Consider the following 17,379-nt stretch of genomic DNA (forward strand, 5'->3'; position numbering starts at 1 on the left):
GCTCTATGCATTTCATCTAGTTGCAAGGGTGGTAAGGTACTCTCCCATGATTTTATTTGCAACATCGTTATAGGTGGTGAACTTACAACGGGAGGTGTAAACTCTTTCTTGCTTGTATGGATATGTACAATGGTAGGTGGAGGTTGTGTCAAAGCTTCTATTTCCATATAGGAACTACATGAAGAGCAAGAAGCTTCATTTGCTTTCCCTATTCCTGAGCTAGGTGGAACAAATCGTTCTTTCTTTGGTACCCAAACTAGCTCTGGAGCAGGTGTGTCGCATTCCGTGATTTTTTCCTTTCCACGATCTTCAATTTGTTTTGGAGCCACAAGATTGAGCTCACATGGGCCCGGTGTGACAAGTAAGAGCACAATTTACATTTTGACACCCAGATTTGATCATTTCCCTCATAGTAGCCTTGGGCTTCCAATAGTTTTTTAAGAATCCAACGTAGCATTTCTTTACATTTCTTAGGGCGAATGGGATGTCTCTTACCATGCTCCTGTCTTTTAGCATTGGCTATGGTTGCTAAAGAAGCTTTAGGGACCCACTTGTATGTTTTCTTTGTTATATTGGGATGGTTCTTGTGTGTCTCAAGCTTTATGTCAGCTACATCAGTTGAAGCTCTAGAGACTTGGGCTATGGGGACATATGGTTCAACCTCTTGGACATGCAATGTTTTGGGTTTTATTTCCTTAAGAAGCAATATCTCAGGGACTATGGCTTGCGTGGCAAGGCTAAGAGTTGGTTTCTGTGTTGTGCCACCCCCTATCCCCCAATCAATAGTGCATTTGGTGGCTATCATCCACGTGCGTCCTAGGTTTATATTACCCTCCATAGTTCCAACAAGCATGACCAAAAAGTCTTGAGCTACAACCCCATTGTCATAACTGACAGAAGTGTGCCAGATTTCAAAATTTGCAGTTTTTTTCTTGTTGACACCCTTGACTTGGATAATACTCTCAGATAGAGGTGGCTTCCCTAACTGACGCCACAGCCCATATAATAGCAGATTATATTTAGCATCCATGTCCAATAAGGCGTTATATAGCACTTTTCTATAGGTGCTCTTTAGCTCAATAGGGTATCGTAGAGGTGTATCAGAGTCCAACCAATCCTCGTCGATTTTAACATGGAATGCATGTGTGACTCCAAGGTTAGCCTCTCGTTTTTGTCTTATACGTTGTTGTCGCTCCTTAGCCTCAGCTTGAGCTTGTATCTTCTTCAATTCTAGTTGTGCCTTGGCTGCCTTTTTGTATGGATGGCACGCAACTCCTCTTGGCTTAAAGGATCATAGTATCTTTTAAATATTCTCCCATTGAGGAATCCAATGGTTTCAACTCCATCAAAAGTCTCCACACGAATGGTTCCTTGTGGGGTGATCTCACATACTCTATATGGTCCTTTTCCCGCATATTTCAACTTTTTCTTTTCGTTACTCACTCCATACATAAGGACTTTATCACCAAAATTGATATCTTTGTTCTTTAGATGACGGTCAAACCATTTTTTCCTCCTATCTTTCTCCATAAGTGCATTTTACACAGCTAATTGCCTCTCTTCATCTAGCCTTTCAAGGATATATAATCGCTCAACTAAGGGGTTACCATCCCAACCTTCTTGAGAAGCTACTCGAAGACTAGGAACGACAAACTCCCATGGCATAACCGCTTCTTGGCCATACACCATCTTGAATGGTGTGCAGTTAATGGCAACTTTATACACAGTACGATAAGCCCATAGAGCTGATGTAAGCTTTAAATCCCAATCTGCGCGATGAGCTTCCACCGTTTTGGTTAAGATAGAGATTAAGGTCTTATTGGTGCTCTCAGCTTGGCCATTTGCTTGTGGATAATAAGGTGTGGATTTATGGTGAGCTATCATAAAGTTGGTAGTGAATTCTTTTATTACTCCATTTATAAAATGAGTACCATTGTCACTCACAATCTCAAAGGGACAACCAAATCTTGTAATAATGTTCTCAAAGAGAAACTTGGCAGTTGACCTTGCATCGGCCTTACGTGTCGCCCTTGCTTCCACCCACTTTGTCACATAGTCAGTGGCAATGATAATATATCGAGATTGAGTGCGACGAGCTGCCGGACTAATTGGGCCTACAAAGTCCAAACCCCATTTTTCAAATGGTTGAGTCACTTTAACAGGATATAAGGGCATCCTATCCTTTTTTTGTGTGATCTTGTAACGTTGGCATTCATCACATCCTTTTGCAAAAAGTGATGCATCCTTAAATAAGGTTGGCCACCAATAGCCTGATTGCAACACCTTTCTAGCTGTTAGTTCCCCTGAGAAATGTCCTCCGCCTATACCCATGTGGGCTTCTTGCAGTATGTATAAATACTCGTCCTCACGGGCACAACGTCTAAGAATATCATCCTTTCCTAGCATGTAGAGAGTTCCCGCAATGAGAGAGTAAGGTTCACATTCTTTTAATAGTTTTTGAGCTATGTCTTTACGAAGCTCTTTGGGTGGAAAACCATTAACTAGAAAGTTCACAATCTTCTCACTCCATTCAGGTATGGTTTCGACTAGGAATAGAGAAGTATCAGGCAATTCATCATCGACTCCAGTAGGGGCTTCACCATTTGGTATGCGAGACAAATGATCAGCCATGACATGTCTTTTACCAGGTCTCACCACAACGGGAAAATCAAAGTCAAGGAGAACTAACAACCATCGTGTAATTATTCCCGTGGAACAAGGTTTATTTACTAGATACAACAAGGCTTGCTGATCAACATAGAACACAAACTTGTTGGCCAGAAGGTAGTAGCGAAATTTCTTCACTGCATAAATCATACCTAAACCTTCTCGCTCTGTAGTGGTGTAGTTTCTTTCGACATCATTCAACTGACGACTTGCAAAGCTAATGGGGTAGTCCACTTTATGTTCTCCTGGTTGAGCTAGAACACACCCAATAGCAAAGTTCGATGCATCAATATGCACATGAAAAATTACATTCCAATCGGGCACTCGTAGAATAGGAGCGCTATTCAAGGTCTTTTTCAATGACTCATAAGCATGGTCACACTCCGCAGTCCATTGGAACTCAATAAGAAGCTTGTACAAAGGACGAGCTATCTCGGCAAAGTTTAAAATAAACCGTCGGTAATAACCAACATGGCCCATGAACCTTTGAACTCCTTTATAGTTTGTAGGTGGTGGCAATTCAGCAATGGCTTTAATTTTTCTCTCATTTGTGGAAATCCCATTTTTGGACACTATATGCCCTAAAATGACTCCATGTTTAACCCAAAATTGGCATTTGAAAGGGTTTAAGGAGATACGATACAATCTACACTTCTCAAACACTTTTCGTAAGCATGATAGATGTTGTTTCCAAGAGGAATAAACACAAAGGTCATCTAAGAAAGCTTCACAAACTCCCTCAAATATTCTCTAAAAGCAGTGTTTATTAATCTTTGAAAGGTAGCCGGGGCATTGGTTAAGCCAAAAGCCATAACACAAAATGCGAACACTCCAAATTCGGTTATAAAGGCTGTTTTAGCTTGGTCCTCTAGCGCAATTGTGATTTGATTATAGCCAGAGTACCCATCTAAAAAGCTATAAGATTCCTTCCCTGCAACTCTTTCAAGCACATGTTCTGAATATGGTAAGGGGTAATGGTCCCTCCTAGTGGCAGCATTGACCTTCTTGAGATCCAGGCACACTCTGAGTTTCCCATTCTTTTGTGGCACAATCACTATTGGTGACACCCATTCTCACTGCTCAATAGGGTATATGAATCCGCATTCCACAAGCTTTTCAATCTCTTCTTGAACGATTTTTTCATATTTAGGATTCATTGGGTAGGGTCGTTGCTGAACTGGTTTAGCCATGCTATTCATAGGGATTGTGTTGCACCACGGAAGGTGGAACACCTTTCATATCATGATAAGTCCAGGCAAATATATCCCTGAATTCCTTGAGAAGTTCTTTAAGTACACACTCCTCAGTCTCGGTCAGATCTTGGGCAATGAAAACAGGTTTAGACTCTTCTCATGGGTATGCTAACTCTATTTCCTTAACTATCGCTGGACCATCATAGACTCCATTGCTCCAATCAATAGGTTTTCTTTGAGCCTTTGTATACATAACCTTACGTTCCTCTGTGGTATAGGATTTGAAATGTTCAGGTGCAGGGTGTAAGACTGTGGGGTCCTGTTGTTCTGTGGACTGTGATTTAACTTCTGATTCCTTTTGTTGTTGAGCTAACTCTCGATTTTTTCATCTCCTTACGGTACGGCTCAACTTTGGCTTCTGTGTATTCTCTAGTTGTGAGATGTCAATGGGTTGTGGACTACACCACATAACGCTTTGAAGGTATTCACCCCAGTTATCTACCAACTTTCGATGAGCATCACATGCCCCTATATAATTAAGCCATTTTGTGATAGATTTCTTTTCATTTATTCTAGCATGCACATTTGCTCGATATCGTCGCCTCCTATATCTCTTACTCTTCTTGTTTAATTATCGATTACGATCGATTTCTAGTGAAGACTCACTAGATGAATCACTAGGTATGTCCAAGGGTCTATGGACTTGGTGAGGTTGTTGTTACGTAGGGAACACAGTGTCTGTAATCTGGATCTTCCTAGGTGCTGGTTCTAGATCCCTTTGGGTATCTTCTACCAAACTCCTTAATTGCTTCACTCGCTCAATTTCCTCTGTACGGTTTGGGTAAGTTCCTATCTTCTTTTTGGATCCTAGCCATTGTGGCTCATGAAGATCTTCCTTGTTGGTTTCTATGTTAGTGGTCGTTTTGGTCTCCATGGTTTCACCTGAATCAGAATTTTCTTCAGCGTCGTTCATATATACGAGGTCGTCACCAGTCCCTATGTTGGTCTTTGAACTGGGGTCAACTGAGGTCTGACTTCGATGCTTTTTGTGATCTCTTTCTTCGTGTTTTCTTCTTTTTCTGAGATTGGGCAATTGATGCCGTGTCTCTTTCCTCAAGAATACAATTTTGTTTTTGGAGCATCGATCGTGTGAGTACGTTTACTGGTACCACAGGTGTACTTTGTGATGGCTCCTCAGTAACTTCAATCAAGTTTAATGGCGTGATCTTCGGTGCATTTGGATTATTTGGACATTGGGCAATCAAAGATCTATGCAACATCGATTACACATGAGTATTGGCATTGTAGACGTGCTCGCTTGATTGGTTTGCATTAGTGTGGCGTTCTTTTGTAGCTTAAGAGGACACTCGGCTACACGATGTGGACCTCCACACTCATAACATTGAAGAGGTGGTCTCTTAGCACTGTAATTGATATTTTTGCCTCTTGCCGCAAGAGCAACTACTTGATATACGGGTTTGACTTGTCCCCAATAGTCTTCCATGTCGTATTGTGGACTTTCTTCAAGAACATCCATCCCATAGGCAATATTAGGATCTATATCTTCCTCACAGCCTTCCAAAAAAGCAATAGATGACTCACAACCCACTTGATTCACAGAAGTGATTCTCGGATGTGGTGGTTGCAGTCCTAGCACTGGAGGTGGTAAGGGTGTTGTTTGAACAACATTTTGGGCCCTAGGGACCATGTGTTGTGTTGTTTGTTCAAGAGGTGGGGCCGACATCAATGCAAGCACTCGAGGTGTGTCTGTCCATGCTAAGGTTGGTCTATTGGCCATCGCGCGCTTAAATACTATGCAATCCTTAGCTTGATGACCATACCTTCCACATGCATTGCAATTCCCATTGAATTTTACTCTAAAAGTAGGGCATTCACTGGTACTATGCAGTCCATAGCATAGTGAGCACCATTGTTGTTCCCTTCTTCGATACATATGATTGTTCTACGGAGCATGATTGTCTCTAAGACTCTCTTGAATAGCCTTGGTGAGATCTGCTAAAGTCATCTCAGATATCTTTGGCTCCTTAGCAATAGGCTTTAGGGTCATTGGCTGATGCCCCGATGCTTGTGAGCTAATAGATTTAGACTCAACAGACACTCTTTCTCCTTGAATCATTAAATTATCCTCCAATTGGATCGCATTGTTGGTGACTGCTTCCCAAGTGGTGATACGTCTAATGACTAGGCTATTGTAGATATGCTCATGCCGTAATACCCTAATGAATCTATCAAGCAATTGGTTATTGTTGAAGCGCTCATTTGGATTACAACAAGAATTCAAATGCTTCAAGCGACTTATAAAGTCTCTCACCGACTCTCCTTCCTCTCGTTGGGCTTTCTGGAGCTAAGAGGCTACACCCCAAAGCACTCCCTCTCGTATGTATTCTTTTAAGAACAGTCTCCTAACAGTAGGGTAAATCATTTTTTCTTCCCCCCTTACGGTTCTATACCAATCCCCAGCCTTTCCACTTAAGGTTAACCTTAAATCATTGCTCTTATGTAGGTCATTGTGTTCTCCTAGAGAATCGCATATTTGTTCAAACACTTCGATATGCCTTCTCACATCCCCGTCTCCACTAAATTTTTGTGTGAGCTTGGCTATTTGTACTGCCTTATTTCTAGGCTCTCTATCAGGCGTGTTACGCATATTCTCAGTAATAAATCGACCGATAGCTTGAGCAAATGTTGCCAAATCACCTAAATCAGCAAGCACCATGGATGAAGGTGCTCCAGAGACTACATGTAGAGTAGGTATTGGCATCGGGCTTGGCGCATAGGAAGCCCTTGGGTTCCACGTTGGGTACGATGTTGTGCCATGTGGTGGTCCATAGTTCATATGGGTGGCCTTAGGCATAGCAGACCTCGGATGTGGCATGCTAATTCTAGCCGGTATAGTCCCATGGAAAAAAAAACTTGGGTGTTGTGGTTGTGGAGCATAAGTTGTTGAAACAATGGGAGGGGTAGGGACTACATGAGTGTGATGACCCATAGGTGCATACGATTGGTACACACTTGTAGGTACTGTTGCAGGCATGGAGCTACCATGTAGTGGTGCTTTACTAACAAATGAGGTCCATGGCGTGTTTCTCGGCATGCCCATCATTGGGGTAGACATGGTAGCCGTGGTGTCATCAAGGGAAAGATGAGCTAGACTTGGAAAGGTGAAGCTATCACTTGTGGACTCATATTGCACTGAGAACCCTGGCGAAACAACATATGGGGGATCCATCGGACTTACCGAGGGAGTCTCCATTTGCGATAAGGTCGGTTGTTTAGCCTTCCCTGTATCCAAGAACCTCATGAGACCCATTGAAGGCATTTGATCCCCTTGTTCTGTCTCTCTACCTCAATGACCCTATGGATGAACTCACAAACTCTTTGTTGTTGATCCTCTACAATAGTAGCACCCATTGTGGATTGTAGGACATCTAACCAACCCACATGATAGGTGTGACATGTGTATAGGTCAGTCGGAGTCTCTGTTTGTAATTCGTACTCCCAGTTCTCATTTAAGAACACTCCATCTAGGATTGAGGTGCTAGGGGTGTCCTTTGAGCTAGATGCAATGTAGCTTTCTAGGGGTTGGCCCTTAGCGGTTGCTAAATCAGGAGCACTTGATTGCTCTCTTAGCAAGGATATTGACATAGGAGCTTTCGCTTTTAACTCTCTTCGTTGCTTTGCCTTGCGTAAGCTCTCGACTTCCTTTTCCCTCACTGCAAGGATATATCGCTCAACCTCTTGCACTTCGGCAAGGCTTCTACCATCGGGTAATATGACCTCCGAGGGAAATAACTCTGAAGAGTCAGGAGGTGCAGTGAATGAAGTATTCACGTGCCGATTCTCTAACGGTATAGGGTCTACGTTTGTCACGAATGGAGAATTTACTTCCCCACCCCCCTCATTTACATCATTTGCTCCATGTTCGGAGCGAGTGGCTCTACTAAAGGTTTCCTTCACGCGGCTAAGCACGCTCGGCCCGGACCGAGGACCCATGGCATGCATGTCTTGGCTTGAGCTATCGGGATTAGGCATTGGGAAACCCTCCATGACGTCGTAGTCAGAGGAATAGTCACTAGCCGCTATGTTCGGGTCTTGGTTTGTAGTACCTTGGGTCCCCGCAAAGGGTCCAGAACCTAAAGTAGGTGGATATTGAGAACTCGCATAAGTCAAAATTCTCTCTAGTTGCTCCGTCTCTAGCACACGATCAGAACGCAGATGCATGTGCCTTTGGCACCCTACAAACGTCGGCGAATAACCTCGAAGGTTAACCGCTTACCTTTTTTAAGCGTCCGTTTTCACTCGTATTTTTTACGTTTTTAATGTTTTTTAATGTTTTTAAATGTTTGATTTTTTTATATTAAAGTGTGTGATAGCTCGAAATGAGTGTATCACTTAGAGGGTCGCTGTGTGGTTTACAACACAATTTTCGAGCATCTGACGTTCCGTTGGTCCTCAAAAAATCGATTTTTAGCTACGTGTGAAGCTAAAATTCATTTTTTTAATAGGCAACTGAGGCCTAGGCCTGAGCATGAGCTTGGTCTTGGGTCTGGGAGATATTCCCGATCCCGGTCCACCCGATCCCGGTCCAACCTTTTTTTTTAAAAAAAAAATATTTTTATTTTTTTAAAGGATTAGGTCGTCGCGGTCTGCGCGAGAGCACACACACACTCTATCTACCTACTTCTAACTAATACACCTACTCTTACACACTAACACACTCTATTAGCTCTCATAGATCTACTTCCTACTTATTGTACACAGAACACTAACTACCTTAATACACAGAGAATAAACACAGTACCTTTGAAATCTCCATTAACAAAGAAAACTAACAACCTTAATACACAGAGAATAAACACAGTACCTTTGAAAACTCCATTAAAAAAAAAAACACACAGTATAACACCAAATCCCTCTTCTCAACACACACACCCTCCTTCCTTACCTTTCCTACAATAGAAATTGCACCACGGAGAAGCACAGAGTGCTACTCGAGCTTAATGTATGGCATTCCCCGGCAACGGCGCCAAAAATGTGTGCATATGTCGCACGTGTCAATGCAAGGAAATTGCCGATACACCGTGTGCGATCCACAAATGGCTCCAAGCACACAACAAGCTTAAACTAGTAAGCTCAAAGAAGGCGATGGTGTGTCACTCACCGCTCTACGCTTGCTTCGTGGAGGATTCGTCATCGCGAAGAAGAAGGAGACGTCGCTTCACCACGCTCAACCGCTTCGCCCCCGCCGTGCCGTCGTCGCAATGCTCGATCACTCTCTCTCTCTCTCTCTCTCTCTCTCTCTCTCTCTCTCTCTCTCTCTCTCTCTCTCTCAAATGCATACACACACACACAAGGAGATGAAGAAGAAGAAGATGGAGATGGAGCAAGAGCACTCCTCTATTGCACAAATGAGAGAATGAGTGAATTTTAGGTTTCGTTGACTTTTATATGAGCTCACACCATTCACACTTGGGCGCCCAACTAATCCCTTGAATGTTGCAGTTAGAGTGCGTCTCTCATCGGCGATCACTCTTACCCTTTTCATATTGGACTGACAAGCCCGGTACCTGACTCTACGAAATAAATAATACAATGTCCGCTGTAGGTTACAACGCCGTCGTAGGTGATAAGGTGTCCGTGAGCCGTGAGGGTTAACAAGGGCCTTCTAAGAAAATGCATTTTTTGCACTCTCTCTCTAGAAAATATGGCAAATAATAGAGGTGGGTCTTTCATGGTAAAAGTTCAAAAAGTGTACTTTAAGTAGATTCTTTACTCTTTTGAACATTCGTTCGTAATGATTGAGGGATATTCTTCTTTTCAGTTGCATTGAATGATCCTCGTCAACATGGAGGGAATGAGGCTAACATGGAGGGACGAAGACGCAAGCCATCATGTATCGCATAAAGAGTTTTATGTTTGGCCAATGGACTCCGAGATCCAACCATCGGACCTTATGTATTGACCTTTCATGTGGAGAAGCAACTAAGCATGATAATGTTAGCCAAAGGGAAGAGAAATTATCATTATGTATGGATTCAAACGGGCACCAATGTACATTGAAACGATTGAGCAAAAGTTATGGATGACAAAGCTCCAATATGACGCATCATTGAGAACAAAATGGGAAGCTTTCAAGGAAGTTATTTTATATTGTGCCGAAGAATGCTTTTCCATAAAGCGTCTCCATGGTATCAACAATTATAGATCATGCAAAAGATGGTTTGATAAAGAATGTCACGATGCTCGAAAGTCCTTGATAAAACTTGATGCAACTATGGACAAAGACAACTATCAAAGTCATTTGCATACATACAAGGCACTGATTCAAAAGACAACTATCAAAGTCATTTGCATATATACAAGGCATTGATTCAAAAGAAAAGAAGAAGATGGAAAGTAAAGCAACAACTTGTTCAAGTCCAAGAAAAGGCATATGCATGTGGAAGATTTTGGAGAAACTTGAGGGGCAAGCGGGTTGAGATTTTTGATAGCTGTAGTCTTGTGGATATATATACATATTGTAGGCAATTGTAGCAAGCAAATGCTGAAAAAATACAATTTTATAGTTCACTCCTATGTATGCCCTGTTTTTTTACTATTGAGGATGTATGTAGTGGGCTTGAAAAGTTGGCCACTCGTAAACCGAGAGATCTTCAAGGTATCAAGCAGGAGATGATCAAATGGACGGGAGATATTATCCATGAGTGGATGTGTGATATGTTCAACCTTTCACTTCAACATGGTATGCCTTATGTTTGGAGTACTAATTGGGTTAAGCCTTTGCATAAAGGAGGGGATGTAAAGAATGTAAACAACTACCGGACTATAATGATTGGGTCTCTTATGAAAAAGTTTTTTGGGTGCATAATGGAGATGAAATTGAGTGATTGGGCTCAAGAGAATAACAAGCGTGCAAAAGGACAAGTAGCACCATTGATCATCTTGTCACTCTTCGTGTTCTCATGGAGGAAAGTTAGTTGAAAGGCAAGAAATTGTATTGTTGTTTTGTGGACTTTAAGAAAGTTTTTTATATGATTCCACGTAAAATTGGTGGAGAAATATGGAAAAACTCCAAGTGACAAGTGAGTTTATGCTTGCGGTTTCTCGAATCTTTGAAAAGGTGATTTGTCAATTGTGCATGGGAAGAGAAATTTCAGAAATTTTTGTAAGCACTATTGGGGTTAAACAAGGATGTCCGTTGTCACCAACTCTCTTTGGTCTATGCATCAATCAATTGGAACAAATGGTACTTGACTTTATGCAAGAAGAAGGCATTGAAGAGGTCACTATTTGCAATGCAGTAATCATGCTTTTGTTGTATGCAGATGATGTAGTGCTTCTAGCAAACACTTTAGAAGATGCACAAAAGCTTATGGTTGACTCTGCAAAGGGAGGTTCAATGCTTCCATGGCAAGGGGATGGAGAAGAAGGGTTGGACTATCGTGATGTCAGAGATGAAGGCAGAGAATGGAAAGTGTCTATTTTGAGATGTCACATGCTCAATGCCCCATATCGTGCACAAAAGGACCAGGCTCGGAATCCAGTCTTTCCATTTACTCTATCAAATGTACATTTTTGTACATTACACGTATTCATGTGCATTTTTAATAGGCTATTGAAACTCCACATTGACTATGCTTTCACAATGAAGCCATTGGAAAAGTCCCAGGAAGCGATCGAAAGGGTGGAGACACTCTTGAATTCCATTGGCTGTCACAGTGGAGATGTGTCTATCGTTGCTGCAAATAACACAGGGGAGGCCCATGAAATTGCCCAACAAGTGTTGATGAGTGGACAAAAAGCTAGACACTTTTTAAGAAAGTAACCCAAGGAAAGCCAGGTCGATATGATGCTCAAAACAGCTCCAACCACAAGGCAGGTAACCTTTGGGAACTTTAGAAGGAATTATGCAAAGCTACTACTGACAATGATTTAAATGGCGAGCTTGTAAACAAGTTCACGCAAGTTTGGGCACATTTTGATAAAATGGTCAAGCTTATGGGCCTTACCAACACAATAGAAGAACAATGCCAATCATTTCAAGAAGCCTTGGCGGATTTCACCAAGGTCTTCACCCTTTCTTGGGGTGAAAATAACATCACACATTACATGGTAAGCCATTTTACGTAGTGAACTTATTACAAGGGATTGTTTTCAGTAAATAATGTGCATCATTTTCTCATGTGAACATCATATCTTGTTTGCGTATAGTGCATTTTTTTAATGCGCAAATATGGTTCGCTTAAGATTTTTTAGCACTCAAGGCATGGAGAAGACCCATTATCGAGCAAGGGGGGTGTACTTCAAAAATATTCAACATGGTGGTGGAATGGTGCAATCCAATTATTTGGAGTAGATGTTCAACTGGTTTTTTGGCACAACATCTACTCGTAAGCTCACAATGGAGCGTGCACGATAATCCAAGATTGCTAGGGAAGTGCGCAAATTGAGTGGTCAAGATCACAGCAATAAGTGGTGAATGTCGCAAGGCCCCACCAAGCATGCTGCATGGCGCCAATGGAGTGCGATTGAACGCAGGGTCCACCTTGTCTTTACATATTCTTTTAATAAATTTTAGCGCATCCTTTTAAAAAATAATAATTTTTTTTGCAAAAATTAGTGTGAACAGGGCCCTTTTAAAATGAGCCCTTATAAATATTTGATCCTCTCATAAACCACTTATTTCTTAAGCGTAGGTAAGCTCTTATCATACCCAATGGTGTGCATCAAACAAATCGCCAAAGAGCATTTGCCTTCCAACAGAAACACCCTCCAAGAATGTGAAAAGCCGGCATCACTTAAAGGCACAGAAAACGGCTGTGAACACCTGGCCGTTCTATGCACTCTTCAAGCAGTGGGCATGGTAGTCGGGGCCAAGAGTCATCGAGGACAGAAGATTCTTCACGTGTACAACAACAAATACCTCGGTCGACATAGAGTGAAGCAATGTTCCCAATGCTGGCAAGAAGACGAGGGCCAACAGACATCAGAGTCTGATAGGGAGGAGCTACCACGCCATGAATTGCAAGCAGGACCATCCAGAGCTCAAGTGGTTCATACAGATACTGAATCAGAGACAGAGCCACCATGGCAGCGATCTCAAATACCGCTCACACACCAGGTGCCAATGGGGGGGAAGACGTTGCCTCGTGACTAGCGAGCTCTCTCCACAACACAAGATCAAGAGGCAAGAGAGGAGGATGACTCAGAAGAGGCGGCACATCTAGCGTCAAAGTATGTAAATATGTGCAAATCTAAGTTTTCCAAGAGGCCCAAACGCCGCCCACCAGCAAATGTGCAAGTGCCCCCTAGATAACCTCAGGCGTCATAAAATAGCAAGGGTATTTGCAGAAATCTGGCACTACTAGAATACTACCGAGCTTCTAATTTGAAGTGCCCCCTTTGCTCACACGGTGAAGGAGGTGCTTCAAAGCTATGGAAATCAAGATAGGATGCAAGCAATGGCGTTGGAGGCTATTCAAGAAGCTGCAGAGGCCCACATCATTTTGGTGTTGGAAGATACCAACCTATGCGCCATACATACAAATGAGTGACAATACAACCAAAGGACATGCAGCTTGCATGTCGATTGCGGTGAAACTTCGAGCATTAGCTGAAGTTACACCTCCCTTTTTGTATTGCACACCCTTCTTTTTGTACTCAGATGACTTTGCAATGAAAAAATGATTGAGAGTTGTGTCTATTGTCTCCAAATTCATTTGCCTTTTTTGCTTCTTCATGTGTTTTTAAGTTAAGTGATTATGTTCATGAACAATTGAATTTAGACCAAATATTAACTTTTTTGGTATCCTAGGAGGCATACATGGCCAGAAAATGCCAAAAAGGGGGTGGTCACAAGGGCCATAGAATTCCTGGATGGCTCATCTGCACGTCCTTGTGGCCACCCCGTTTTTGACATTTTTTGGCCTTGTTTGCCCCCTAGGATACCAAAAAATATTAATATTTAGTGAAAGCAGGTGTTTATGCAACATGACATTAGAAATTCCACTTCTTTTCACTCAAATGATTTTTATATTGTACCCAAAATGATTTGACCTTTTAGTTTCTTTAAGTATTAATTCAAGTTGAAGGGAGTGATCATGTGCATGAAAAGTTAAATTTAAGGTTTATCTCACCATTTTTAGGGTCTTGAAGTGCAAAAAAGGCCAAAAAATGCCAAAAAAGGGGGTAGCCACAAGGGCGCGCAGATGAGCCATCCAGGACTTCTGTTTGGGCCATCTGCGCGTCCTTGTGGCAACCCCCTTTTTGGCATTTTTTGGCTTATTTGTCCTCTAGGATACCAAAAAATGTTAATATTTAATGAAAGCAGATATTTATGCAACATGACTGTATAAATTTCTCTTATTTTCACGCAGATGATTTTTATATTGTCCCCAGAATTATTTTCCTTTTTGGTTTCTTAATATATTGAGTTAAGTTGAAGTGAGTGATCATGTGCATCCCACTTATGCTGAGTTGTTGTTTTAAGCAAAAAGGACACTGCTTATTAAAACACATCACCAATTTCAGTAATTTACAAGATTGAGGGATCACATTGAAAAGAATGTACAAGATAGAGAGGCAATTCAAAATAAATTCTATTACTTTTAAAAAGTTCATTTTACATCATACATCTAAGGAGCTCATAATTCTTTGCCATTTCCTAGCTCCTCTCTTACACATAAGGCAGCTCCCCGGCCAAGAGGAAGTGCGCTATTACCTGAGGGTCAGTTGAGCCAACGAAAGCGGGCAAGCACTTTGCCATGGAAGCCAGTGCCAAATGTTGTGTATTCATGGGATTTACGCACTAGGAAGAGCTTGCTTTCAAGGACATATGGAACACTGTCTAAGGGAAATTGGGCGTTGGTGCATAGCACGCTCAAGCATTCATCCATGCGCATAGCAAATGCTTTCCCCAAGTCATGCATAAAGACATACTCCTCCCTTCCACTACCATTGAGGAGAAGCAACTGATTTCTACCTCTGGGATAGACTCATACATCAGTGGCGCATCCACTAGACTGTCACTGGGGCTAGCTACAACAATGGATTTCTTAACCACCACCTCGAGCCCGCTGGGGTACTCGAGTCGAAGTGCCTGTCCTTCCGCTGCAAGGTTCATGGGGACACCCTCCTGCTCCTTGGTGTCCTTGATAACGGACCCAACCTGAAGGTGTGGTAGGCAGAGCTCCTCCAAATCAGGTTCCTCGCTCACAAAGAAGATGAATGTTTCCAGTCGAGAAAAGTACTCCACCCCCAACTTGCGCTTCTTGAGTACTGACAACCCTGGGGCTTGCTCGTCCAAGAAATGGCATGTATCGGTGGCAATTTCTTGGAACCGTCTCAACCACTTGGAGAATGGGCGATCACCTTTGTGTATGTAGCACAAGAGATCGCAAGGCACCCAGATCCCTGCATGTGGGGAGATAGGTTCGGAATATTTTATGATGTGCTCCTCTATGAACACTGAAATCTTGGCAAATGCATCCATGTGAAGGGCAATTGTAGCGTCAAGGTTGGGGAGACGAGTAAAGAAGGTGTAAAGGTCCAACATCCCTTTGTAGACTATAGTTGGTGTCCTTGAGGAAGAGGTGGATGTGGGTGCAGATGCAAAGGCTGTGGAGGCATCTATATCTAGCTCGGGGTGCAGATAGGAGTGGAGGATCTCAAGGGTTGCAAAAGTGAAAGGTTTGAATGAGTTATGAAGCCCCCCTTTTATAATGGTCCCTTTTTTAAAGAAGGCACTTTCACAATAAATGAACTTTCATCTCAATGTGAAAAATTATATTCAAAGTCTTAAATTTGCCGAAGCAAACCATATTGATTACATAGGGGATTATTTCCAAGACTACAAGAGTTACAAAGCTATAAGAGCGATAGCATAGTTCCATCCATGCCCCAATCCTCCTCGACCTTCAATTTGTCTTCCATTCTCTTCCCAATCTGCGGACATTCATTACAGTAAGTAGCCAATGATTGTCAAACTATGATGGAGTGAAAATGTAGTGGAAGCATTCTCACCTTGTGACCTTGTAAAAAAAATTGCGCTTGTTGAAGGTACTCAAAACCCATAATAGCCAAACATTACTGAGAGTCCAATGCTTGTTCACTTGGACAGCCTCCAAAGCATCATTGGGCATCCTCACTGCAATGTCAAGCTTGTAATAGCGCCATCTACACTCTATACGGGAGTCCACACTTCAAGCTTTCACATCCAACAATCATAGTGAAATCGTATGTATAACGAGTTGCAAGATTTTAAATAGCACATCCCAATACCTAAGTATCCAACCTTACAACGATACCTATCCCCATTGTGCATACCCTCCACAAATACCACAGTCCTCTTCTAAAAGCCTCCATAAATCCTCACAATGCACATCTTTACATACAAGCATTGTGGTAGTCTCTAAAAAACCAAACTCTTTAAAAATATGCATGAAACAATGAATAGGCAAACACCCACTCAAGCCCACAAACCTAGAAGCTTTAGAATATTTCAAGGAATTTTGGACATCTAGTATCATCTTTTGCTTGAAAGATGCTACCAACCACAAATCTCGTTGTGGCCACTCCATACTTAATAAGGAAGATACTTTGATGGGTTTAAAATTTCCAAACTCTTGTGTAGAAGTGGGCACAATATAGGAGTGAGAGTAGAAGAAAATCCTTCTTTGAACCAATTTGGTTGGACAAAGATGTACAAAAATTATTGCTCCAATATTCGCATGTATAGCATTGAATGTGTCGGAGAGACTATATAGTGGTTTCTCCTCCATCAATGTGGATGGAAATATGAATATAAATGCATGGAAAATCTTAAGTATGAATCCATAAAAACATTCCATTGTGATTTCACACCTAGCTTTGTATTCTGTACTTACAATGTATTGGAAATCGAGTTAATTGTTGCAATTGCATGCTTGACATTGAGAAAGCATGTTGCATAATGGCTACGGTCCCCTTGTCTTTGCGATTCTTGAAGCCAAAAAGCTTCCCTTTCTAATAATGATTCAAGTTTGCACGATTTCACACACGATGAGGGCCAATAGCAGATGGTTGCATGTACACCCAAGCACCTTTGGTGAACTCTTGTGGCACCCACTCATCATCTATACTTCTTGTGAATTGTGGCATGCAAGTGATGTGACCTCATCCTTTGATCGCCTTTGTGGAGTAGAGTTGACCATGGATGAACAAAGGAAATTAGTAGGAGGAGCAGGACCTTGCTTGTTGCTACAATGTAGGTGGGAGAAAGTGAATGACTTTGCTTGGTGTGCCAATGGGATTTGGTAGTGATAGAGGGGAGGGAGGAGCGTTATGGCAATCGAGATAGGAGAAGGTGGATAACCCTTGATTGGTGTGGCAATGGGAGGTGGTAGGGGAGGAGAGAGAAGCTTCCTTGCTATAGCAATGGAGATGGTGTAAAGAGGAAGTGTTGGAGTAGAGGGTGAGTGTGATGATTGCAACCAAGGAGGGGTTAGAAAAGGGGTCCTAG

This window comes from Adiantum capillus-veneris, chromosome 1, assembly GCF_014529385.1.
Source record: "Adiantum capillus-veneris isolate H3 chromosome 1, ASM1452938v2, whole genome shotgun sequence".
NCBI classification, from domain to species: domain Eukaryota; kingdom Viridiplantae; phylum Streptophyta; class Polypodiopsida; order Polypodiales; family Pteridaceae; genus Adiantum; species Adiantum capillus-veneris.